This window comes from Callorhinus ursinus, unplaced genomic scaffold (genome assembly GCF_003265705.2).
Source record: "Callorhinus ursinus isolate GAN/ISIS: 27379988/994484 unplaced genomic scaffold, GSC_fseal_2.0 scaffold12, whole genome shotgun sequence".
Taxonomy (NCBI): domain Eukaryota; kingdom Metazoa; phylum Chordata; class Mammalia; order Carnivora; family Otariidae; genus Callorhinus; species Callorhinus ursinus.
In genome coordinates this window covers 47,115,459-47,140,543 of record NW_027397074.1, presented here as the reverse complement: position 1 = coordinate 47,140,543, position 25,085 = coordinate 47,115,459, and the positions used below count along the sequence as shown (strand labels likewise).

Here is a 25,085-nt window from a genome sequence, read left to right as displayed (position 1 = left end):
TGGACTACTCCCATAGTCTTCTCCCACATAGTGCATTCTGTGTGTTAGGTTAGAATGATCCCATAGATCTGCTCCTGTCATGCTCTCGCTTAAAACCTTTCAGTACCTAAGATAGCTGTTTAAAATGCCACTTAGGACTTGCAACAGTATGGCCTGGACTTTCACAGATTCATTTCCCAGCACTGCCATCCTTCCCTGTAGTATTCCAGCTAAAGTGAAGCATAGGCCAGTCTGCTGTTGACCACGCCCTGCTGTTTTCTGTTTTGATAGCTCTCTTAGGGATATCTCTCTGCCTGGAATATTCAGTTCCCAACTCTGCAATCCCCAAAGCTGTCATCCTTTGAGGCCACAGAATAATGCTAGCTTTTCCCCTTTCCACATTCTGAATTGCTCTAAAACATTTTGGTCAGTAGAGTTATTTATATATAAATTCTGTATTAGGATACTCTGGCTGCTCTATAACACACAAACCTCAAATTTCAGCGGTTTACCACAATAAAACTCTATTTCTCATTTGGCCACCATCCTATGCAGCTTGAGCATCTTTTGTTTGGCCATGTCCAATCAGAGACTCAGGGATCTGGGCATCTTCCATCATATAGCTTTACCACCTCAGAGGCCTTAGCTTCCAATGGCCTGTCTAGAGAGCAGGAGAGAAAGAGAGAGGATGATGGATAGTGTGAAATATTTTAGAGGCTAGAGTGGGAAGTGGTGTGTGTTATTCCTACCCATGCGCCACTGACCAGAGCTGAGTCATATGGCACCAGTCTAAAAGCAAGGATGGCTGGGAAATGCAGTGGTTTTTGTTGTTGTTGTTGTTGTTGTTTTTGTTTTCTGTGGGCCCTGGAAGAGGAAATGGGATTGGTGAGACTCTGGCCAGTCACTGCCACCTCCCTAGTGGAGAAGTTTGTCTCACCATTTCCATACCCTGTGGCATTTCTGAACGCAGTCCCCTGAACATATCAGGCATCAGCAAAATTGATATCCTGAGGACCTGTGTGTGGGCAGCACTGTACACACTAGTTTTTGCTATTTTAATTTTGCTTCCTTGCTCCTGAGTAGGGACAAAACCTTGAGTGCCTTACCCTTTTTGACCATCCCCTCTACTTCTCTTCTTCTTCTGCCTCCTCCTTTTTTTTTTTAATTTAAGTATAGTTGACATTTTTTTCCTTCTTCTTTCTATATTTTTCCTGCTTATCATCTAAAATTTTCCTATTTTCTTAGGGCACCTGGGTGGCTCAGTCAGTTAAGCATCTGCCTTTGGCTCAGGTCATGATCCCGGGGTCCTAGGATGGAGTCCTGTGTCATGTGGGGGGCTCACTGCTCAGCAGGGAGTCTGCTTATCCCTCTGCCCATCCCTTCGCTTTTGCTCCCTCTCTCAAATAAATAAAATCTTTAAAACTTTTTTCCCCTATTTTCTTTGCTTTCTCTTAACTTACTTTTTTTTTTTTTCTTAACTTACTTTTCATTCTCACCCAAAACCCAGTTGCAAAAGGCCGAAGTGCACAGAGTCAAGGATATGTGTGTGTTCTGGGGCAGAGAAAAGAGGAAAGCCGTTCCACTTCCTTTTATTCTTTTTTTTGGCAGGGGCTAAGGGGGGTTGGAGAGGTGTTAAATAAACTGTTTATTTGGGAATAATTTTGAATTTACAGAAGAATTACAAATATGATGCAGAGTGTCTCCATTTACCCCTCACTTGGTTTCCCCTAATCTTACATTTTGGTACTTTTGTCAAAACTAAGAAACTAACACAGGTACATTTCTTTTAACTAAACTACCAACTTTATTTGGATTTTGCCAGTTTTTCTCCCAACATCCTTTTTTCTGTTCCAGAATCCCATCCAGGGTACCGCATTACTTTTGGTTTTCATGTCTCCTGAGGTCTTTTCTGGTCTGTAGCAATTTTTGTCTCTCTTTGTTATGGATGACTTTGACAGGTTTTTTTTTTAAAGATTTTATTTATTTATTTGAGAGAGCGAGAAAGAGATAGAGAGCACATGAGAGGGAAGAGGGTCAGAGGGAGAAGCAGACTCCCCGCTGAGCAGGGAGCCCGAGGCGGGACTCAATCCCGGGACTCCAGGATCATGACCCGAGCCGAAGGCAGTCGCTCAACCGACTGAGCCACCCAGGCACCCCGACTTTGACAGTTTTGAAGAATATTTTGAAGAATCAAATATCTTTATTTGAAGAATAAAGATACTGTATAGAATGTCCCTCAGTTTGGGTTTGATGTTTTTCTTATGACTAATTTGGGGTGGTGGGTTTTGGGGAGGAAAACTATAGAGGTGAAATTCTCTCCTCGTCACATCATATCAGGGGATACATTATATCACTCATTATGATAAACCCAATCACTTGTTTAAGGTGGTACTTGTCAGATTTCTTCAAATAGTAACTTGTGAAGTTACTATTTTCTCCTTTCCAGACTGTTATTCATTGGATCTCGGTCACTAAGTCCATCCCATACTCAAGGGGGATGGGATTAAGCTCCACTTCCTGAAAGGAAGAGTATCTCCTTAATATTATGTGGAGCATCCTATTCTCATGCTTCCTCGCTTAAATGCTTTCAAGGTCCCTAAATAGATTTGAGTCTCAATAGCAGACATAAATCATGGTCTCAAAAGCCATCTCCCTGACAACGAAATGAAGAGCCTTGCACATTTTTATTCCACAGATGAGTGAGAGGGTCCATCCTGAGGAATCACGCAAGTGAACCTATTAGGATATAATCGTTCTGTGAAGTAGCACACCTTGGAGTTGGCTAATAACTGCATAATGCTGCTTGACTCACTGCCTTCATTATTCCTGAATGCACATCCTTACTCTTGGGTAAAGTGGTGAGGTGCCTAGGCTTTTGAAAATTACTCCCAACCTTTGTGACAGGCCAGGGTGTTGAGGTTCTCTGTTAGCTGGCAAAGGAAGAGGGCAAGAGGGTGCATTTTGCTGCTGTAACAACCACGGTCCTGCCGCACCTAGGTAGCTAACAACATCGAGCATGTTAGAGGTGAACCTGCAGAATGTCTGATGGGAGGTGGAGTTTCTGGCTTCAAAACCTGCTTTCTCAGCTGTCAGAAAAAGTATGAAGGGAATGATTTTGAAATAAAAAATTGAAATGAATCACAGCTCTAATTGTATGCCATTTATAATCATAGTTGGGTGAGATCATTTAGGCGGATCACTTTATTCTACATGTGATGATCTACAGATGATGTGAAAAGTAATGCAACTCAGTTGCAAGAGTGAGGTTGCTAGGACTTACTTGCTAATGCACAACCTCACTGGGACATACAGTTCTGAGAGACAGGAGCTGGAAGGGAATTACGGGAGTTTCAGCATCAGGCACCCTTGAGTTTCAATCCTGATGCTGCCATTTATTAGTCAAGTGACCTTTGCACCCTCATCTCTCTTGAGCTTCATATTTCTCAGCTGCAAAATGGAATTAATGAAATTTTTTTGGATGGTTGTTGCAAGGATTAAATGAGATAATGCCTGTTAAATACCTACCTGGTACTTAACAGATGGAGGTTGTGTCAGAATGATTTTGGTGCAAGTAACAGAAAATCCAACCCAAAGTGGCCAAAGAATCAAAAAAATATTTTTTATTTTACATAAATAGAAGAATGGTAGTAGGATTACTCCAGGATTTGTTGGTACAGATGCTCAATATTGTCATTAAAATCCCAGGTTCTTTCCATCTTTCTGCTCTGTCATCCTCAGCAGGAAGTGTTAGTCCTCGAGTAGCTCCCTTCACAGTCATAATATGGCTGCTGAAGTTCCAGGCATCACATTTTAATGATGGCAATCTTTAGAGGAACATGAAGTACCTCTTCCAGTGCCTTTCTTAAGAGTGAGGAAACCATTTTCAAAAGCAAACCCTATCCCCACCCTTCCTTTCCGAGTTGATTACTCTTCATCTCAACTGAGTTGACTAGAATTATATCACAGATTTGAATCTAAATTGTGGGTTGCCCTAATCCACTTCTGGGCCAGTGTAATTGGCCCAGATCCTAACTGGCCTAGACCAGTTAGGCTCCCCTCTTGAGGCGAAGGCTGGTTCAGCCTCCCTAATGCAATAGCCACACTTTTACCTGAAAAAAAAATCTAGATTCTGTTGAGAAGGAGGAACATAGGAATATGTCACAACTTTTGCAGATTCAGCAAACAAGGTTGCTGAGATAATTCATGAGGCTGGTCATTGGCCTTATTGATTAAGATGGAGATATTCTTCCTTCCCTTTAAATTGGCCATTTGGTTCATTCTTTAGTATTGTAGAATCTCAGACTTTACAGAAATCTCTCTAAAGCGTATCTAAAGAATGATTATTGCCTTGTCTTGAAGTCTTGAGTCTCTCCCTGAAGCATGGCCGAATGGCTTCTGGAGAATGAACCCTGGGGTTATATCTTTTTAAAAAAATGTTTATTTCCTTCTTTATTTTTTAAAGATTTTATTTATTTGTCAAAGAGAGAGGGAGAGAGAGAGTGTAAGTGGCAGGCAGAGGGAAAAGCAGGCTTCCTGCTGAGAACCCTGTGATCGTGACCTGAGCCAAAGGCAGATGCTTAAACTGACTGAGCCACCCAGGTGTTCCCCCCCCCTTTTTTTTTTCATCCAACAAGAAGCCATAACTTTATTAATGATAGAAACAGTACAAATTTCAAACCAAGCTGCAGTTTTTCTTTTGAAACACCAAAAAAAGTCCTCGTTTTCAGATGGTTACATTGTTAATTCCATAATAGCATTTACAATATCATTACTGTTGTTCTTCAGGGCTCGGACTGCCTTTGCTCTTGACACATTTGCTTGTGGCATGACCAGTTCTATGTCCTTAACCTCTACACCGGTTTCATCAACCTCTTCTTCTTCACTCTCCTCTTGTACAGTTGGAGTCTGTGTGTTTTCTTGAATGTTTGAGACAGCTTCACCTTGAACTTTGAATTTCTCAGCAGCTGCTAGTTGTGCTTGCTGAGATAAACCCTCGATCTTGGCTTCCTCAAAAACTATGTAGGTATCTGAAGCTGGGCTCTTGTAGACATCTGGTTTTGTGATGACAAAGAGGATATTCTTAGATTTTCGGATAGTGACTCTTGTAACCCCTGTAACCTGTCGAAGACCCAGTTTGGACATAGCCTTCCGTGCCTTCTTTTCACTCCGACTCTGTTTTGCTTTACCGACTGGTTCTTCATCGATTTCAGCAGCTGCTGCCAGCTGGGCCTGTTGTGTGGTTACCTGTGTGGAATCCTGTTCCTCAAGCTCTGGTACTGATTCATCACTGTCAGATTCTGTTCCAGACCCTGTCTCAGCCTGGGGCTGTGGCAACTCCTGCTCTGTAGCAGGGACGGTTTCTGTGGCTTCACCAGGCATTTTGTGAGGGGAACGCGGAACCAAGATCTCCCCCCGCTTTTTTTTAAAGATTTTATTTATTTATTTTTCAGAGAGAGAGAGAGAGAGAGAGAGAGCGCAGAGCGCACACCTGAGTACCAGGCAGAGGGAAAAGCGAGCCAGATGCAGGACTTGATCCCAGGACCCTGGGATCAAACCCCTGGGGTTATTATCTTAAAGTGATTATTTACATTGAAATTAAGTAAAATTATAAATTTAGCTCCTTAATTGCACTAGGCACATTTCAAATGTTTAATAGCCACATGTGGCTAGTAAGTATTACATTGGACAGCATAAATTATATAACATTGCCATCACTGTAGAAAGTTCTAATGGACACCGGTGCTCTTGATTATTCTCCAGATTTTTTCACTTTTAAAATTCTGAAGGAGTTGGGGCACCTGGGTGGCTCAGTCGTTAAGTGTCTGCCTTCGGCTCAGGTCATGATCCCGGGGTCCTGGGATTGAGCCCCTCATCGGGCTTCCCGCTCGGCCGGGAGCCTGCTTCTCTCTCTCCTACTCCCCCTGCTTGTGTTCCCTCTTTCACTGTGTCTCTCTCTGTCAAATAAATAAATAAAATCTTAAAAAAAAAAATCTGAAGGAGTAAAAGACTCAGGACAACTGATGTCAATGTATGGATTTAATAATTTGGTAAATGGATTGGTTGAAAAATAGAACAGGGACATCTGGGTGGCTCAGTCAGTTAAGCCTCTGCCTTCTGCTCAGGTCATGATCCCAGGGTCCTGGGATCAAGCCCCCACATCAGGCTCCCTCCTCAGTGGGAAGTCTGCTTCTCCCTCTCCTTCTGCCCCTCCTCCCTGCTTGTGCTCTCTCTGTCTCTCAAATAAATAAATAAAATCTTAAAAAAAAAGAAAAATAGAACAAATAAGAATGATTTATGGGTCAACATTTAGAAATTCTTGTCATAAGTTGTCAGTTTATCTATATAAACTGGAATTAATGATTTTCAATGTCCCTACATTTGTAATACAAGTTTTAATTGATTAGTATTTAATATATTTTGTGCCTACTCATTTATGCCCACAAACCTCAACTCTTGGGTATTCTGGGAATAATAATCTCTGACTCTATCATTTTCTCTCTTGGCTTGGTCTGCCCAGTACTTTGCATTTCCCAGTTGTTCACACCTTCATCAACCAGAAGATGGGGAAAGAAAGGGGATAAATTCAAATAGTGAAAAACTGGAGCTTGTCAGTGTCTTGGGGAAAGGTTTAGAGGGAAAACATTGGTCCAGACTTTGGACCATCTTTTGATTTAATTATCTACTAGTATTATTAATAATAGTACCTTATATTGGAATATTCCTTTCATATTTGTTATTCCATTTAATTTTCACAAATCCATAGAAGTTATTATATTATCCTCATTTTTAGACAAGAAAAGAGACTAGATTATTACTGTAATGTGGTACATTAGTTGAAGGTTAGTGTTTTTTTAATAAAATAAGTATTTGGCTCAATAAAACCTTCACTGAACATACACAATATGTGTTTCAAAAGATCATAAAACTAGAATTTGAATCCAGAAGTCTTGATTCAAAATTCATTGCTATTTATATTATACCTGGCTACCTTTTTATTGTTGTTGTTCTCTATTATATCTTAGTATCTTTCCCCTTTGCCAGAGATATTTAACATGTTGACCATGCTAAACTCTCATAGGAAGTTGTGAAATACAAAATAAATGGACTCAATTCATAAGTAGTCATTGAAGGGCTTAGGGATCTTGACATGAAAGCTGTGCTAAATTATGATTATATAAAGAGGCATATAAATTAAAATAGAATTTCCTTGATCAATCAGAAGTGTAAACACTTATGGATTGACACAAGCCTCTTATTAATTGTAAGTAACCATTGCCATTTACATACTGGGATGATGTCAGAGAGTGGAGAGTATGAGTAGGAGATTGTGAGTTGAATGGATAGATACTCTGCCCTAATGTATTCCCTGTTAATGTTGTTTCCAGAGAGGAAACACTCTTTCAACTGATGTAGACAAAACTTGAATAATAGGTCGAGTGAACTGGACAACAAATATTGATGTGGAAAATGATTATTGGCTCTTTCCATTATTTAATCTGATGATGAACAGCCTAGGTCACCTCCCTGTCTGCTTATTCTCCAGGGGACAGAGGAAATACAGCAGCTGCCAATGAATCTATCCCTTACGTAGTGGATTATTCAATTTTCAAGCCTTTATTTAACTGTGGTTGCTAATCAGGTTTTTTCCAGGCAGTCTTCACATTGCTTTTTAATAATGGTGATGCCGAAGCAAAGCATGTGACGGGGATTAATTTGATTGTGTTGTCCAGAAAGTGGAGCATGGGCTCAAAGGGTGCTCCTATTGCACAGCCCTTGAAGAACCACGTGATGCTGATGTTTTTCCTAATGGAGAGTGAAGATGGAAAGTGCTAGGGCTGGAGGTGGACCCTGGTCTATTTTTAGATTGCTGTGGATTGCTTGCTATGCATCTTTGCTTGCAGCATGAAACCTGGTTTCTGGAAGCAAACTTCCCTTCATAATATGTATTGTGTTTAGCGTTTTGTAGGGTCTTTATTGAACCAGACACTTACTTTATGAAAACACCATGATATTTTTATGCCACATTCTGGATTACTATATATAGGAACAAAATGAAAGAATGAATGAATGAGTGAGTGAATACATGACTGTGAGTAAGGGTGAACTACATGAAGAAAATACAGTGCTTTGTAATTGTGGGGTTTAAAGATTTTATTTATTAATTTTTGAGAGAGAGAGAGAGACCACAAGTGGGGGAGAGGGGCAGAGGGAGAAGCAGACTCCTCGCTGAGCAGGGAGCCTGATGCGGGACTCGATCCCAGGACCTTGGGATCATGACCTCAGCCGAAGGCAGACGCTTAACCTACTGAGCCACCCAGGCACCCTATAAATGTGAGGTTTAAAAGGAAAGTCTTCTGGGTGTAATTACTTCCTTCTTTTCTATTGAGGACTGCTAAATATACAACACCAAAGTACTTCCGATTAAACAAGTGACCTTTGCATGTCTTTTTCATATAAAGGCAACTTTTTGGAGAAGGAGGCACAGACATTTTAGATTCTCTTAGGCCCAGAAACTTCCTCTGTTTAATTATGATTCAGTAGAGATTTTTTTTTTATTGAGATACAATTGGCATATAACCTTACATTAGTTTCAGGTATACAACATAATGATTAAATATTTGTATATGGATATTGTGAATGATGTAGTATGGATTTATCCTGGATGCAAGGAACTGAGAGAAAGCTATGTCAACATGGATCAACATTTCAGCAACTTTGGCCTTACTGTTATTGCTACGTGTTTGTTTTGGCTCCTCTCTCTTTGTAACTAAATATGCATTTTTGTCAGAAAGAGCCCTTTGATAAGATAAAATCCAAGGGAGAAGTAACATTGAGTTATTTTAAACCAATTCATTCTTTCAGCAAATATTTTTGGGCATTTACTATATGCTGGACACTTCTGGGAACAGAGGAAGCAGAAATGGATGAGTGAATTAGGGTAAAGTTATTGGGGTTGACCACAGAAAGCTGTGCTTTCTTCAAAACCTCCCTTGAGATGTCTCACTTTTCATCACCACTACTCCAAGAAGTTTTTCTAAGTATTCTTTCCAATAATCTATGGGACTTGTTATGAGGGAAGGTCTGGAAACACATTTTTCTGTATTGCATCACGTTTCACTTGATGTTTTAGTGTTCCTTCTAGATTGGCTGCCTTCGGCTCAGGTCATGATCCTGGAGTCCCGGGATCGAGTCCCGCATCGGGCTCCCCGCTCAGCGGGGAGTCTGCTTCTCCCTCCAACCCTCCCCCCTCTCATGTGCTCTCTCTCTCTCATTCTCGCTCTCTCAAATAAATAAAAATCTTAAAAAAAAAAAGGAAGCAATACTCAAGAACCTTAATCTGCTGTGAACTCTTCCCCTCCTCCTTCTTCTTCTCTTTCTCCTTTTCCTCCTTCTCCTCCTCCTCCTCCTCCTCCTCCTCCTCCTCCTTCTCCTCCTCCTCCTCCTCCTTCTCTTTATCTTAGGTCTCTGTATTATGGTCTGCTGAATGGTTTTGCTTAGGAGTAAGGTATAATGAATTTTGCAATTTAGAAGTTCCCTCTCTTCTTGCCTTCTTTTCTTTTCTCAATCACTTTAAGCTCTTGCACTTTTTTCTCTAACCTCTTCACTGGAACTGCCCTTGTCTAGGTTTTCACTGATTCCCATGTTGCCAAATGTGATTGCTACTTCTTTGCCTTCATCTCACTTGGTCCATGCTCCTATACTGCATAATTATTTCCTTCTCAAAACACCTTTACTCCTGGCTCATGTGATCACCACATACCTCTGTGTTTTTATACCTCATTGGCCATTTTTTCTCAGTTTCATCTACTGACTCTTCATCCTGTACTTGACCTCTCCATTTTAGGGAATCGTGTGGCTTAGTCTTCATCTTCTCTGTCCTTACCTTAGGTGATTTTATCTGTCCCAGGTCTTTGTCTTTTAACACTTAGACTATGATGTATCTAGATGTGGTTTTCTTGAATGTGCTCTTTATGGGTCTGTAAATTTTTCTGCTTGCACTGTTGTGTAAGTACTGGGACTAACTGATTTTGCCACTGGAGCTCCTTAATCTGTAAATTTTTGTCTTTTACTAAATTTGGGAAGTTCTGGCCACTTTTTCTATTATTTTTTTCTGGCCCAATTTCTTTCTCCTCTCCTGGGACTCCAACTACCCCTTTATGGGAGACTTTTGAAATTGCCCATAAGTCCCTGAGGCTCTTTTAATTTTTTTCAATATTTTTTTCTCTGTTCTTACATTAGATGATTTCTATGACATCTATCTTCAGATTCGCTGAAACTTCTTTGTCTCCCCCTACTGAAACTCCATGAAGTTAGGGTCCATGTCTGTCTTGTTCACTGCTGTCTCCACTGTCTACAACAGTGCCTGGAAGTGCTAAATAAAGAATTGTCGAATGAATGAAGGAAAGAATGTAAAACCACTTGGAAGGTAATGTCTGTGGTTTAGAGACAAAGAGAAGCTGAACTTGGGCAATGGCAATTAAGAAGAAGAGAAGACAGACCCAGGAAGATAACTTATCATGAATCATATTATCAGATCAGTTTGCAATTCAATATAAGTAAATTATCCTAAGGCAGAGAGTGAATGAATTAGGCCTAAAGGCCTTATTGACTCTAATGAGATGGCTTTATTAGGGCTCCTAAGGGTCAATAATACATTAATGAGAGCCCAAGGCTCAGCTCTGAGGTACAAGTGACCAAGCATACTTTAAGGATTTAAAATTTTCATTTCATCCATCCAGTGAATCAGTCAACCAATAAATTATTATCCTTACTGAGAATTGGGTCCTGGGCCAGACCCTAGAGATACAGAGGTGATTACATATATACCTTATGTTGTGAGACTAGTAGAGTCAGACATTCAAAACAATCAGCACCATCCAGCATGATAAAATTCTCTAATAAGGAGGTTGTGCCAGGGGCTCTCACTCTGAGCATGAATATAAAAGATTCAGGGAGCATTTTGAAAGGAGATGCTTGAGTTGTGACAGTTGAAGGACAAGTGAAAGCCTTTCAGACACCAAGGGGAAGACTTGTGTGCAGATCCATGTGGGGAAATTTGTAAGAGGTTCATAACTTGTGGGAAAATTCCAGCACCCTCTGGTGGAATGTAGCAGCCTTGATCCACATCAATTTATCCTGACCGCCTCAACTTCAAGAGACTAAATGTGAAATAAGACTTAGAACACAAAATGCCCAATAAAAGTTAGCAATAATAATGTTAACTCACCATTGTTAGTGTAATGGTGACTGGGCAGAGCATGAGCTCAGGAGATGCTTTTGTACTTCTTGTTATCACTTGCCCAGTTGGGAAGTAGTAAAGGGAAAGAGGCTATAAATTTTCAAGGTCTTTGCTCCTCTCTTTTTCCTCAGTATAATGAACATGATGATGCTCTTTAAGTACTTCATTATCCCCTGCACCTGCATAATATTCATTATCTTGACCAAATTTGTAATGTATTTTTCTTATCTTCATTATTTATTTTTTATATTTTATAATGGAGAAATGTTAGTTCCCTTTTCTTTTCTTTTCTTTTTTTTAAGATTTTATTTATTTATTTGTCAGAGAGAGAGAGCAAGAGAGAGAGAGCACAGCAGGGGGAGGGGCAGGCAGAGGGAGAAGCAGGCTCCCCACTGAGCAAGGAGCTGGATGCAGGGCTCCATCCCAGGACCCTGGGATCACGACCTGAGCCGAAGGCAGACCTTAACCAACTGAACTACCCAGGCGTCCCTTTAGTTCCCACTTCTTACAGGAAAAAAAATCTATAGTATGTTACCCTCTGAAGGTAGATAGATAACTTCTGTAGTGAGAGACAGAAAGATAGTTGTTTTGAATTGTGAAAGAGACATCGTTCTTGTTGGCTCTGCCTTTCCTATTTGCACATTTGGCATTATATTCTGAAAATAAAAACAACACCCAGAAAAACAAATCTATACTATTAAAAAATAGTATAAGTAAGCAGGTCAGATTGGTTTTTGGACTTGTGTATTGGAACTATGCTTGCATTATCATTGTGTGAGGTATGTCGTTTCTAGATAATGGAGAAGGAAAAGCTTGGAAGCTCAGAATCACAATTTTGTAATTCTCTAACTTTGTAAAGTACTGTATAAAAGAACTTTAGACCTAATTATATTGGAACAATGTGTGCTTTATTTTAATCCTGAACTGAGATAACAGTCATTGGGAAGATTATTTCTGTCTTAATTCAGAAGAAGAAATATATAAGCCCACTAAAATAATTTAAGGTCTTTGAATGAAAGCAGTAAAGAAGTTATACTATTATGAGATTACTTTTGTGTTATTTCAAGTTGTGGAGTGATTTGAAGAGAGTAAATGCAAAGTTTTGAATCTGAGGAAAATTAGTTAACTGCAAGGCAATTGAAGAAGCAAGAACGATTCATTAGCGTCATTTTTTTTCTTTTGATCAGTGACTACCTTGGTAAAGAGAAACTTGAGAGCAATTATCTATCATATTTTAACAAATTAAAAATAATTTGTTTTCCTGTTATGAAAGTGTTACGTTGCATGTTTATTAATAAACTGAATTTGGGGGCTCCTGGCTGGCTCATTTGGAAGAACATGTGATTCTTGATCTCGGGATTGTGAGTTCAAGCCCCATGTTTGGTGTAGAGATTATTTAAAAAAACCAAATAAACTTAAAAATAAATACTGAATTTGGTAAGCAAATAAGTATATATTAATATATTAAAATTAGGATAACAATAATCAAAAAGAAGAAAATTTAAAGGTGTAATTCTAATACCCAAACATAATCATTGCAGTATCTTTTATGTCTTTTTACTGTTGGTGAATGTGTTTCTCAAAAACAAACAATTTTATAATTTTAAATTATAATTTAAACTATAATTAAATTAATTATAATTATAAATATATAATTTAATTTAAATGATAATTATGAAGCAAATCATAACTTCCTGCATGAATACTGTATCAGGAACATCAGGAACATCTTTCCATGTCAGTAAATGTGCATCTTCAGTACACTGCTCTCAACCATTTTTTTTACTCCAACACAATTGAGGGATCAAACACAGTCTTGACAGTGATATTCAGTGTCAACTTTTTTTTTTTAAGGGGTGAAGAAATAGGATGCAGAGGAGGGAACAAAGATGGTCAGTTATGTAAAAAAAAATAATGTGGCAGATACTAATCTGCTATATCACTTTTAATGATTGTGTAAATTATAATGTTTTAAAAACAAGTCCCCAGTTGTTGGTCATTTAGGTTATTTCTCATTTTTAATCACAATGTTTAATATTGTGATAAACATTGTTTTAAGGTCAGACTTCTCCCCGCATCTAATTATTTCCTAAAAAAAAAAGTTTCTAGATGTAGAATTACTTTACCAAAGAGCTTTTCCTGCATTAGTAGTACATTGACTTTAGGCCATTGCCATATTTTTCTCCAAAGTGTTATACAAGTTGATATTATTGTTGTAACAGTTTAAGAGATTATCCATGTTCTACCATTTAGGCCAAGATCAATTTAAAAAAAAGCCAATTTGATGGTAGAGAAACATTATCATTGTTTCATTTACATTCTAAAACTGAATAATGAAGTTGAACATATTTTTTAAAGATTTATTTATTTTATTTGAGAGAGAGAGAGAGACAGAAAGATAGTAACAGCATGAGTAGGGGGAGCGGCAGAGGGAGAGAAACCCAAGTTTACTTCCATCTGAGTGTGGAGCCTGACATGGGGCCTGATCCCACAACCCGTGAGATCTTGACCTGAGCCAAAATTAAGAGTCAGAGGCTCAACCAACTGAGCCACCTAGGTGCCCCAACACTTTTACAATCTTTTTTTTTTTTTATTTTTATTTGACAGAGAGAGAGAGAGAGAGCACAAGTAGGGGGAACGGCAGGCAGAGGGAGAGGGAGAAGCAGGCTCCCCGCCCAGTGGGGAGCCTGATATGGGGCTCCATCCCAGGACCCTGGAATCATGACCTAAGCTGAAGGCAGACGCTTAACGACTGAGCCACCCAGGCGCCCCGCAACACTTTTACAATCTTACAGACCATTTGAATTCTTTGTGTATGTATCTATCTCTTGATAATATATATTTATCTTATTGAATTAGTACGAATTACTACATTATTCTATTTGTATCTCATTTCTCCTTTATATGTTGTATACTTTTAATTTTATGTCATGTGTTGACACATAGGAATTCTTACAAAGTCAGATTTCTCAATCCTTTTCTTTATTTTTCATGCTTAGAAAAATAAACTTTCTGAATAAAATTTCTAGATAAAATTTCCACTTTCATATTATGTAAGCAGTTCCTTAAATTGTAATTTAGCTTTCATATGGCTTCACTTTTTTTTTTTTAAGATTTATTTATTTTGAGAGAGAGACAGAGAGAACAGGTAAGCGGGGGGGAGGGGCAGAGGACGAGAGAGAATCTCCCAGCTGAGCGCAGAGCCTGATGCGGAGCTCTGTTCCCAGGACCCTGAGATCACGACCTGAGCTGAAATCGAGTTGGATGCTTACCCGACAGACACCCAAGCACCCCTCATGTGGCTTCATTTTCAAAATTTATATCTTTAATAGAATTCTTTCTCTACCAATGTTAAATGCTGCCTTTTCTTAAGCTAAATTTTTAAGTTGGCTTCAGTTCTTTTTTTTAAAGATTTTATTTATTCATGAGAGAGAGAGAGAACACGCAAGCATGAACACAAGTAGGGGGAGGGGCAGAAGAGGGAGAAGCAGGCTCTCCAAGGAGCAAGGAGCACAACATGGGGCTCTATCCCAGGACCCTGTGATCATGACCTGAGCTGAAGGCAGACGGTTTACTGACTGAGTTACCCAGGCACCCCTACTTCAGTTCTTTTTTGATTTCCAATTCTAATCCATTAATCTGCCTCATTTTTTTTTGCATTAGCATCACACTGTTCTATTTACTGTAGCTTTATAGAATATCTATTAGGGTCTCGTTGGGTAAGTTTCCTTTCATTACTGTTCTTTTTCCCAGAAACATCTTAATCAATGTATACATTTAATCTTTCAGGAAAAATTTAGAGTCTCTTTGACACACATCCCCCTAATCTTATTGAAATGGCATTAAATGTATACATTATTTTAGGGATAATTTACATTTTTACAATATTGAATCTTTTAGTTCAGTAGTTAGTGTGCTCTCTACTTATTCTAGTCCTCTTTTATGTTCTTCAAGAAGATCAAGGTTCTTGTTATGCTTATTTCTAGGTATTTTATATTTATTGTTGCTATTGGAAAACCCCCACCTTCCTTCCACAGTATATTATCTTCATTATTCTTGTTGTGTAGGAAAATTATTATTTTTTGTAATGTATTTTGTTACTTTAATGAGTTCTTATTTGTTCTCTTTTGAGTTTTCCTGGTAGACACTCATAGCATTTGAACATCAACCCAGAAAAGTTTTCTTCTATTATGTCTTTGATTATTACTCTTGTTTCATTGGTTCTACTCTTTCTTTAGAAGATCCTATTATATTAAAGCACTTTCTCAGTGTTTCTTTGCACTCTGAGGAGCTCTTAAGATGGTTCTAATTCCTGTACCAGGTAGGGTTTTCCAGAGATACAGAATGAATAGAATACATGTATATAGAGAGATTTATTAGGAGGAATTGGTTCATGTGATTATGGAGGCTGATAAGTCCTAAGGTCGGTAGTTGGCAAGTTGGTGACCCCAGAGGGTTGATGGGATAGTTCCAGTCGAAATGCCAGCAGGCTTGAGAACCAGAAGAGAAGTTCGAGTCTGAAGGCAGAAAAGAACTGATGTCCCAGCTTAAGGCAGTCAGGCGGAGGGAGTTCCCTCTTACTTATGGATGGTCAGTTTTAGGCTGTTTATGGAAACTGGAGCATTTCCCATTACATTGTTGCTTTTCTGAGACCCCTGTGGCAACTCCCAGTAGGAGCTTTAAATGAAGCAAATCTGGAGGTATGTTTAAGACTTTGGCTTAACCTGGGGCTTTTCAATGTCATCCTGTATGTTTCCAGCTGACAGTTTTGGCTTAGTAGTTTGAGTGTTTGCAGTCTCCCTTTATTTCTTCCAGTTCCCTGAGAATCCTCTTGAGCTTTTTGTAGAGTTGGAATTTTAGTATAAACAGAGTATGTCCAAGTATATGCATGAATCAGTGTGGAAAGCAGGAATTCAGTGAGAAAGGGACAGAGGAGAAAATTAAACTTATTTTCAGCTTGCCATTGAAGCTGACACCTTTTAGCTCCCCAGTCTCCATGCCTTGGATACCCTCTCATACATTATCTGGCTTGGCATTTAGTACTACTCTCTATCATGGAGGAGTCCTTCTAGAAGGAGTTCTGGGTAGGATCCAAAGTTAGTCATATCATCATAGCATCACAAATAGCATATAGCAACTGCAAAATGTTTTGACCTAGAGATACAAGAAATGTCATATTTCTTTTATTTTTCTAAATGAAATCAAACCTGGTTTTAAACCCGATTAGCTATGGTTGGTGAAGAATTCTAATGTTCTTTTTTATTGGGATTCTCTTCTGTATGGAATCATGCAAGGATCTCCGTAGTGATGTGTGTCTTGGAAAATGAAGGAAGGACTTGACTTTAAGTCTGTGGTGGTCACCATCATTGGTATCCTTCCATTTGTTCCTAGATGCTCCAGTAGAGACCTGGTCCTTTATGTCTGTCAGGCTTTGCTTTTATACTTGTCTGTGGTGATGCCCCTAACATCCCTCCTTGCAGGCACGACCGTGGTGATGCCATGCAAGCTCCCACTTCCTTTTCACTTACCCCTTACTTCCCCAAACATACTCACATAATTTCTCAGTTTCTAGAAATCTAACCCTTAGGGAAAGACAAGTCTCTCTTCCTCTTGTTGTACCAGTGTCCATCTGTCCTCCCCTTGGAAATCTCTCCTAAAGTATTGTCCTTCCCTGAAAGTAACAGAAACCAGCCTTCAAGGACATAGAGTCCAGCTCCCTCTTGGGAGGGGAAGGGGAGAATAGACTTAATTCTTTTGGCTAATGAGTTCATAACAACATCCTACCCCCAAATTAAAAGCATGGTACCAATTTAATTTCTCAATAATTTATTGTATTCCAGAATTTCTGTAGTCATCTAGGAGAAAAAGATGAGCAGTGGATTTTGAACACTTTTGACCACAACCTACCATAAGAAATATACCTCTTGCCACACTGATCAAGAAAATAAGAGAGAAGGGGTGCCTGGGTGGCCCAGTTAAGTGTCTGCCCTTGGCTCAGGTTATGATCCCAGGGTCCTGGGATTGAGCCCCATGTCAGGCTCTCTGCTTGGGGGGGGGGCAGGGGTGGGGAGCCTGCTTCTCCCTCTCCTTCTGCCTGCTGCTCCCCCTGCTTATGCTTTCTCTCTCTCTGTCAAATAAATAAATAAAATCTTAGAAAAAGAAAGAAAGAAAGAAAATAAGAGAGAAGACAAATGAGCAATATTAGGAATGGAGGAGGGGACATCATATAGATAGATCCTGGAACACACATGTGTATATGTGCCCCCATGTGTGAGCCCACATATGTGATAAACTGACCAATTGTTATAATTTGAAAGACTTGAAGACACAAAGAGTTGAAGGAGTGTTATACCGGAGTTGAAGGCTTAGGTTCTACTTATAGCTCTGGTAATAATTTTGAGCACATCTCTCAACTGCAGTGGGCCTCAGCTTTATTGTGTACAAAAGAGTAAATCAACCTGTACACAGAGGCCCTGAGGCCCAAAAGGGATCATGTACACAGAATCCCCATACAAATTATAAAGTCCCATTTACATATGAGATAGTTTTCCTTAGTTATTATTATTAGTGAAGTTTGGTCAAATAGCTCTTGGTCAAATAGTTTGGAAAGCCTAGCCAGCCAAACTGCTTGATATTAATATTTTTTTCGTGACCTTTAAAACAAAATCTGTCTGAGGGGTTGGACAGAAAGAAAAATCATCATGTCAAGAGAGGAAGAAATTTCAAGGATGTTTTCCCTCTGGTGGGCTTCCAGATGCATTCTGAGCAAGGGTTTTGATTTCTACATCCTACATCTGCATACTCCCAGGAGCAGAGGAGCAGAGCTTTTCACTTGCATAGTTAAGTAATGCCTTGCAAATAAAAATCCTTTTTCCCATATGGTCGAGGAAGTCACAGTGAGATGAGGAGTGTTAGCACTCCCTTCTAATGACTTAGCTTATTGCCATGAAGTGGGCTATACAGTGCCGTTGATGAACTTGTCCAGAGATGTGACTGAAGCTCTGGAAAGAAGTAACTATATGTTTGTAAGGAGCACAAGTTTTATAATTCTATAGTTTTGTAGTCCAAAGCAATAGCAAAAGAGGACATAAATCACCTAATAGGGATTATGGACTGAAAGGGCTTCAGACCAACCTCTCTTGTTCTGGTTTCCTCTCACTCTCTAGTTCACTGCTCCCTCAGCTTCAGGCTTTCCAAGGTTACTGCACCTTCTGTGTTTCCCACAGCTCATCATCACTCTCACCCCAGGTGGTAGAATTGGAAGAGGAAAGTACAGGTGGCAGAAAAACTCTGGCACCTTCTCTTTTGCTGTTTTACATATGTATGTGCTTATTATGAGCAGCCCCCCTGCCATTTGGGGAGTCCATTAAGGTGTTTACTTGGAATAAATCTGACAAACCCCTGCCTGCTTCTTGGTTATTATGATGCATCAGCTTTAATTGGAAGCAGCAAGGACACACTACTCTCATCCCTTGAGAATAGCAGGTGTATTATCTTATGGGGTTTGCTGAACACATTAGGAGTGTCGTTTGGCAATGTGGTTGGTACAGCTCTCTACTGTGAGAGAGAGAAGTACATCAAATCTTCTACAAACTGAGTAGTATATGAGCACCCTCTAGCAAACCGAGGTGCAGAAATAAAAGGGGGAATGGATTGATTAAGGTAATGCTATCAAAACGTCACCTCAAGTTTCAAAACACCCTTTAGTCCCTCCACAGAGATATGTCACATTTAAGGACAAAACTTTCTTGACTCACACTTCTTTAATATTTTAGGGATTTTAAGGGCTTGGTCTAAGAATCTTCTTCTAAAACACCTTCATTCTCTCATTTTAATACTCCAATCCCATGGTATTTTCTTGTACTTTTACTTGAGCAGTATCCATGCATCCATGCCATTTTGTCCCCACCATATTGGTTCCTTAGTCATATGTAGCTTTGCAAGATGGGCTTCTGATAAGTTGCATCTTTCCACTGTGCAAAGCCTTCTGGGAGGTGTAGTTCTTTCCTCTGATGGCTATTTTCTGCAGAATCTGCCCATGCACCTTTCATCCTTTCTCTCTTCAGAGAGCTGGGGACAAGGAAGAATCTAAGGGGGCAAAGGAATTGGAGAAATATGGTAAAATATTTTACATTTATAATTGTATCCTATAATGATTAAATTATCACACTGTTGTTGACCGACCACTTGGCACATTGCCTAGACTCATTGGGTTTTTTTTGGCTTATCCTCCTTTATTAGGAATATTTAGCCCCACAGAGTTTAGAAATTAGAAGATATAGTAAGCTCAATATTGCAAATCTTGATTATGATTTTTTTGTAGAAATTACACTTCAAAGACAACTGGTGGCCAGTCTCATTTCTAACTATAGGCATGAAATTTCTAAAAACATTATCAAATTGAATCTTGCAATGTCATGACCAAGTAAAGTTTATGCCAGATAAATTGATTTCAAAAGGCAACATCCATTTCTTTTTTTCCCCTAGGTTATTTTATTTTGTTGTGTAAGAACACTGAACATGAGATCTACCCTCTTAGCAGATTTTTAAGTGTAATGTTGGCAGTGTCCATTTCTGAGTAAATCTCTTACAAAAATAGAAATAGAAGGACAAGTTATTTTTAGAACACAAAAAATGGTAACAAGGGAGGTTTTTCACTATTGGAAAGATGTATTATAAAGCTATAATGATTAAAACACTGTGTACAGATTTGAGTATAGATAAACATAGATAAAGAAAATAGAGTAAAAAGATCCAGAAATGGACCAATGTATATATGAGTTGTATATGTAGTAAAGAAGGCTTTTTCATTGATGGGTAAAGGATGGCTAATTCAATAAAATGTGTTGGGACCACTGGTGAAACATTTGTTAAGAAGGAAGTTGGATCGCTTATGTCATTCATACAATAAGCTTTAGAAGGAAAAAAATGTGAAAAGAAGAGTAAGAGGAAAGAAGTTGAAGAAGCACGAGAAGGAGGAAGTGGAGGAAAATAACACAGAAATAGGAGAAAAAAATCATTTTGGAGATGAGGAAGGCTGAGTGGGGGGCTCTCCAGCAGCCTGCAGTGAGAACCTGGAATTGGGGGAAAACCCATGAGAGGACACATAACCTCCTTGAGGGAGACACAATCTTCAATATGGAAATTCCTTTATGATTCCCAGGGTGTTTAGAAAGTTTAGGTTCTGATGATTCCATTTTTGGCAACAGAGAATTATGGGTTTTTGGTTGAAGGATAATAATGTAGCCATGAATGAGTTCAAGTAGTATTGGGTGAAGGTACCAAATCCAGCTTTATTTATTTTCCTGTGGAATTCTCCTGTAAAGTGGGCAGGCAGGTAACTTCTAGGGGTTTATTACAAGATCTTGTTTTGTCTACCTTTCTCTGACCCTATACCATTCCTGTACTGAGCGGCCCTGACAGAGTGGGGGTATGCCCCCCCACCCCCATTCTCAAGTTGTCCTTGTTCTTACCTTCTCTTCTTAGCTCTGGACTCTTTTTCCTGCAGTTCTGTCTGCTGCCTGATTGCAGTTCAAAGGTCTCCTGATCTGAACCTGCGTTTCCCCAACAAACTTGGACTTGGTGGGCTCATGGCTCCCAACACTTCTGTGGCTCCCAAAGAACCCAACTCCCAACTGTGGTGCCACAATCTCAGGCTAATTGGTTGTGACCAAGCCATGCTTTCCTGCCACCTCATTCCACCTCTACTCCCTGCACCATTTTGTATGATGGGGGTGAGGTTCCAACAAATTTACTACCACCAGCACCTCACACTCACACAGTTGTGTGTCTTTTTTTTTTTAAGATTTTATTTATTTATTTGAGAAAGAGAGAATGAGAGACAGAGAGCACGAGAGGGAAGAGGGTCAGAGGGAGAAGAAGGCTCCCTGCCGAGCAGGAAGCCCGATGCGGGACTCGATCCCGGGACTCCAGGATCATGACCTGAGCCGAAGGCAGTTGCTTAACCAACTGAGCCACCCAGGCGCCCCACAGTTGTGTGTCTTAAAAATGCTATAAGGGTGCTGATAATTTTTAGAAGATTTCAGGCTCTATAATCAAACCTACTATCTTTGGTATCTCAGAAACCTCCTTGTTGTCACTTCACACCTGCCCCTCTGCTCCAAGCTTAAAAATCTAAGGACTTGGAACTGGTGATATGTAATTTTAGTACTTTCTGGTTTCATTTGCTTACATTTTTCAGACATTTAAGAGATTTCATCCTTTTGAGTCTGATTCAGAGAGTGCTCTTAGTTTGCTGTGGGACAGAGAAGGGATGGGAAGAGCCCCTTACTCTCAGAAGCCTTGTTCTACCATCTGGTTACAAACCCTGTTTCCCACTGTGGTGTGTGTGAAAGGCCTCACTACGAGTGTAATTTGTGTCAGTCCACTGCCTCCCAACAGCACCCTCCAGCTTTGTTTGCTTAATGAGAGTACATTCAACGTGAGACGTTTTATTTCTAGCAATGTGTAGATGTGCTTCAGGCTGCTCTGGAGTTTTTGAAATTTCTCTGGGGATTTTAAGGAGATTTTTAGTTTCCTCTCAGGCAGTTGAAGTCTTCTTCTAATAAGCTCAGTTGTTGCTTTCCCCACCTGTTTCTGAGCCCTTAAAATGCAGTAGTTTGGAAAATACCACCCATCTATGGGGTTTAATCAGATGGCAGTCTCTGAAAGGCTGCTGGTTGGTGGCAGCAGCATCATCTTGAGGGACGATGATTCATCAGCATCATTGTTACAGTGGTGTATAGATTGAGCTTCATCTCTCCCTTTAAATTAGGCAGAGAGAGGGGGAAAGGGTGGAAAGGGGAAGAAATGATGAAGGAAAGGGCCAGTAGAGTGGGACCTATGTGCCAGGTGTGTAGCTGCAGTCTTCTTTTGGTCAATCGAGGGAAAGACCCACTCTTCCTCAGGTGTCATGGTTTCTTCATACAAGGCAGCAGGATTTTGTAATGAAAACAGTGGTGATATACGTATCATCCTATGTGCTAGGCATTGTCCTAAGCTCTGGATAATAGATTTCATTTAGTAGAAAGTTCATGGGCTTTGAAGACAGACACACCTGGATTTATCACTTGTGTGTTGTAGTCCTGGGTAAGTTACTTTTCTAAACCTCAGTTTCTTTACATATAACCTGACCCTGAAGGGTAGTAAAGAACCTGCCGTAACAATGGCCCATGACAGGCCCTTCATGGCAATTTTGTTTCATGATCCTTCATCGATTTCTCTTGACCTGAGTTTGGCATAGCTCATCTCAACCCCAAACATGGCCTCTTAGTGCCCCTATAAATTACACTTCTCCTTCTTTAGACCTGATCTATACATACTACTCTCCTTTCATGTTATGGTTTAGTGATTCCATTTGGCTCTCCCCCCGTCCTGTGCACATTCACATGTATATCTTGAAATGCAAAGCCTTGTAGAGGGCAATGGTTGGCTCTCCACGACTTCCTCTCTGCAGGGTCAGGCTGTGGCCAGGCAGAGTTCAGTGGATAATGAATATACTTTGACAACTCTCTCAAAGCTTAATGGAGATAGTAAGTGAGAATGCATGCATACTTTCCCAGTCCGAACTGGCTCTCTGGTGGTTGCGTCAAGAATTGTGCTGAGCATTGCATAATGTATAGAATTGTCAAATCACTATGTTGTGCACCAGAAACTACTATAACATTGCATGTCAACTATACTTCAAAAAAAAATGCCAGTATATTCCCCCCGCCAACAAAAAAAGGCAATTCAGGCATATGTATGAGTATATTGGGAGGAACATGTATACCCATGGTGGTGAATTTACATGCTTGATATTTATTTATTTAGAATGTTACATGTGCCAGGCATTGTTCTAGGCACTGGGCATATAGCAGTGAACAAAACAGACAAAAGTCCCTGTTCATATTTAGCTCACATGTACTCCTATAGCTAGGAGTAAATAAGTAACACATAGAGCATGTCACATGGAGATGAGCTATAGAAGAGTCACATTGGGAAAGGGAATGGGTGGAGAATGCTGGAGTGAAGCGAGGGGTTCTAATCTCAATTAAGGCCTCCCTGAGAAGGCATCCTTGAGCAGAGTCCTGAAGAGGTAAGGAGGTGAGTCCTGCAGACATGTGAGAGGGAGTTTCAGGCCAAGGGAAGGGCAAGTGCAAAGGCCCAGAGGGAGTTGGTTGAGGAACTTCAAGGAGGATGAAGGGCTGGAGCAGAGTGGGGAGGGGAGAAGTAGGGGAGGGGTGGTACATGGGGTCAGTTGCGGGGCCTTTGTAGGCCCTTGTAATACTTCACCTTTTACTCAGTGAGAGATGCATGCCACTGGATGGTTTTGAGCAGGGGAGGGACATGATTAAACTTCTATTTTAGAAGGACCACTTTGACACTTGTTCTGAGGAGAGACTGAGGAGGGATGAAAGCAGAAGCAGGGAGAGACTAGTGAAGAGCTAGCATTAGAGTCAGGGTGAGACATAGAGTAGTAGAGGAACTGCAGGTGTAAGATGTGGTCAAGTTCTGGATGTATTTTCAAGGTAGAGCTAATGAGATATGTGGATGTGCAGTGAGAGAAAGCAGGGATGTCAAAGTGGGGGAAGGGCAAGGAGACACAGTTGCCTGTGGCTCCAGAAGACAGAAGTGGGGCAAAGAATGTGACAGAGGAGCTGGTTTCAGCTCAGGAATTAAAGAAACAAGAACCCAAAACTTACACTCAAAGCTGTCCAGTGAAGAAATGGACTGCCCTTGCATTGGTGAAGCCTTGGTGGCTGGTAGAGGCCCAGCTGAGGCCTGCCATCCTAGAGGAGATGCCCGTTCATGGGAGGAGGGGTCAGCAAGCTCCTTCTGTGAAGGGTCAGATGGTAAATATTTTAGGCTTTGTGGGCCGTGCAGTCTCCACACAACCACTCAGTTCCACCAATGTAGCATGAAAGCCATCATAGATGGCTTTGGAACCCATGGCTGGGTTCCAAAAAAATTTTAGTTAGAAAAACATGTAGTGGGCTGGATTTGCCCATGGCTGTAGTTTGCTTATTCCTGGACCAAGAGGGTCACCAGAGTTCCCTTTCACCTCTAAAATTCTGTTATTCCTAAATTAAAAAAAAATCATCTTCATTTCAGGTGTATCTGAGTATAGACAAGCACAGAAATTATACATTTCGTTTTGGGTTTATTAACAAACTCTGCTGACCAAGGTGACCTCTTTGTTTCAACTTGACAATGCAGTATTTTTAAAATATTAATAATTCCTTAAGAAATAGAAGTTCATGCTATAAAAATCAGAAGATACCTCAGAAGAAAAGACAAATCACTTGTTATCTCACCAAGCAGAGACAGCCATGGTTAAGATTTACTGGATGGTAATACCAAATCTATACCAGTGCCCTTCAGACTTCTTCATTTAGGGCAGTGGTTCTCAACTGGGAACAGTTTTGATCACCCCACCCCCAGGTACATTGGCAATGTACCACTGTACTATTTTGAGTAGTTACAACTGGAGGGTAGCTATTGGCACTTAGTGGGTAGAAGCCAGAGGTGTTGCTAAACATCCTACAGTGCACAGGCCAGTCCCCACAACAAGTAACTGGTCCAAAATGTCAATAGTACTGAGGTTGAGAAAGCCTTATTTAGATCTGCTAGATGTGCTGTTTATTTTATTTTTTTGGTTTACATATAGTTGACACATAATATCACAGTAGTTTGAGCTGTACAACACAGTAATTCAACATCCCTATACGTTATGCTATGCTCACAAACGTAGCTACCCATCTGTCACCATCAACACTATTACAATACCATTGACTTTATTCCCTATGCTGTGCCTTTTATTTCCATGACTTATTCATTCCATGACTGGAAGCCTGTATCTCCCATGCCCCTGTACCCTTTTGCCTAT

At 40.1% G+C, this 25,085-nt stretch overlaps 1 protein-coding gene and 1 pseudogene across 7 annotated transcripts in view; one reads left to right on the top strand and one right to left on the bottom strand.

Moving 5' to 3' along the window:
• PDE1C (phosphodiesterase 1C) overlaps nucleotides 1-25,085 on the top strand; it is a 648,442-nt gene that overhangs the window by 248,372 nt on the left and 374,985 nt on the right. The window lies entirely within an intron of this gene.
• LOC112825038 (nascent polypeptide-associated complex subunit alpha pseudogene) lies at nucleotides 4,601-5,379 on the bottom strand (annotated as a pseudogene).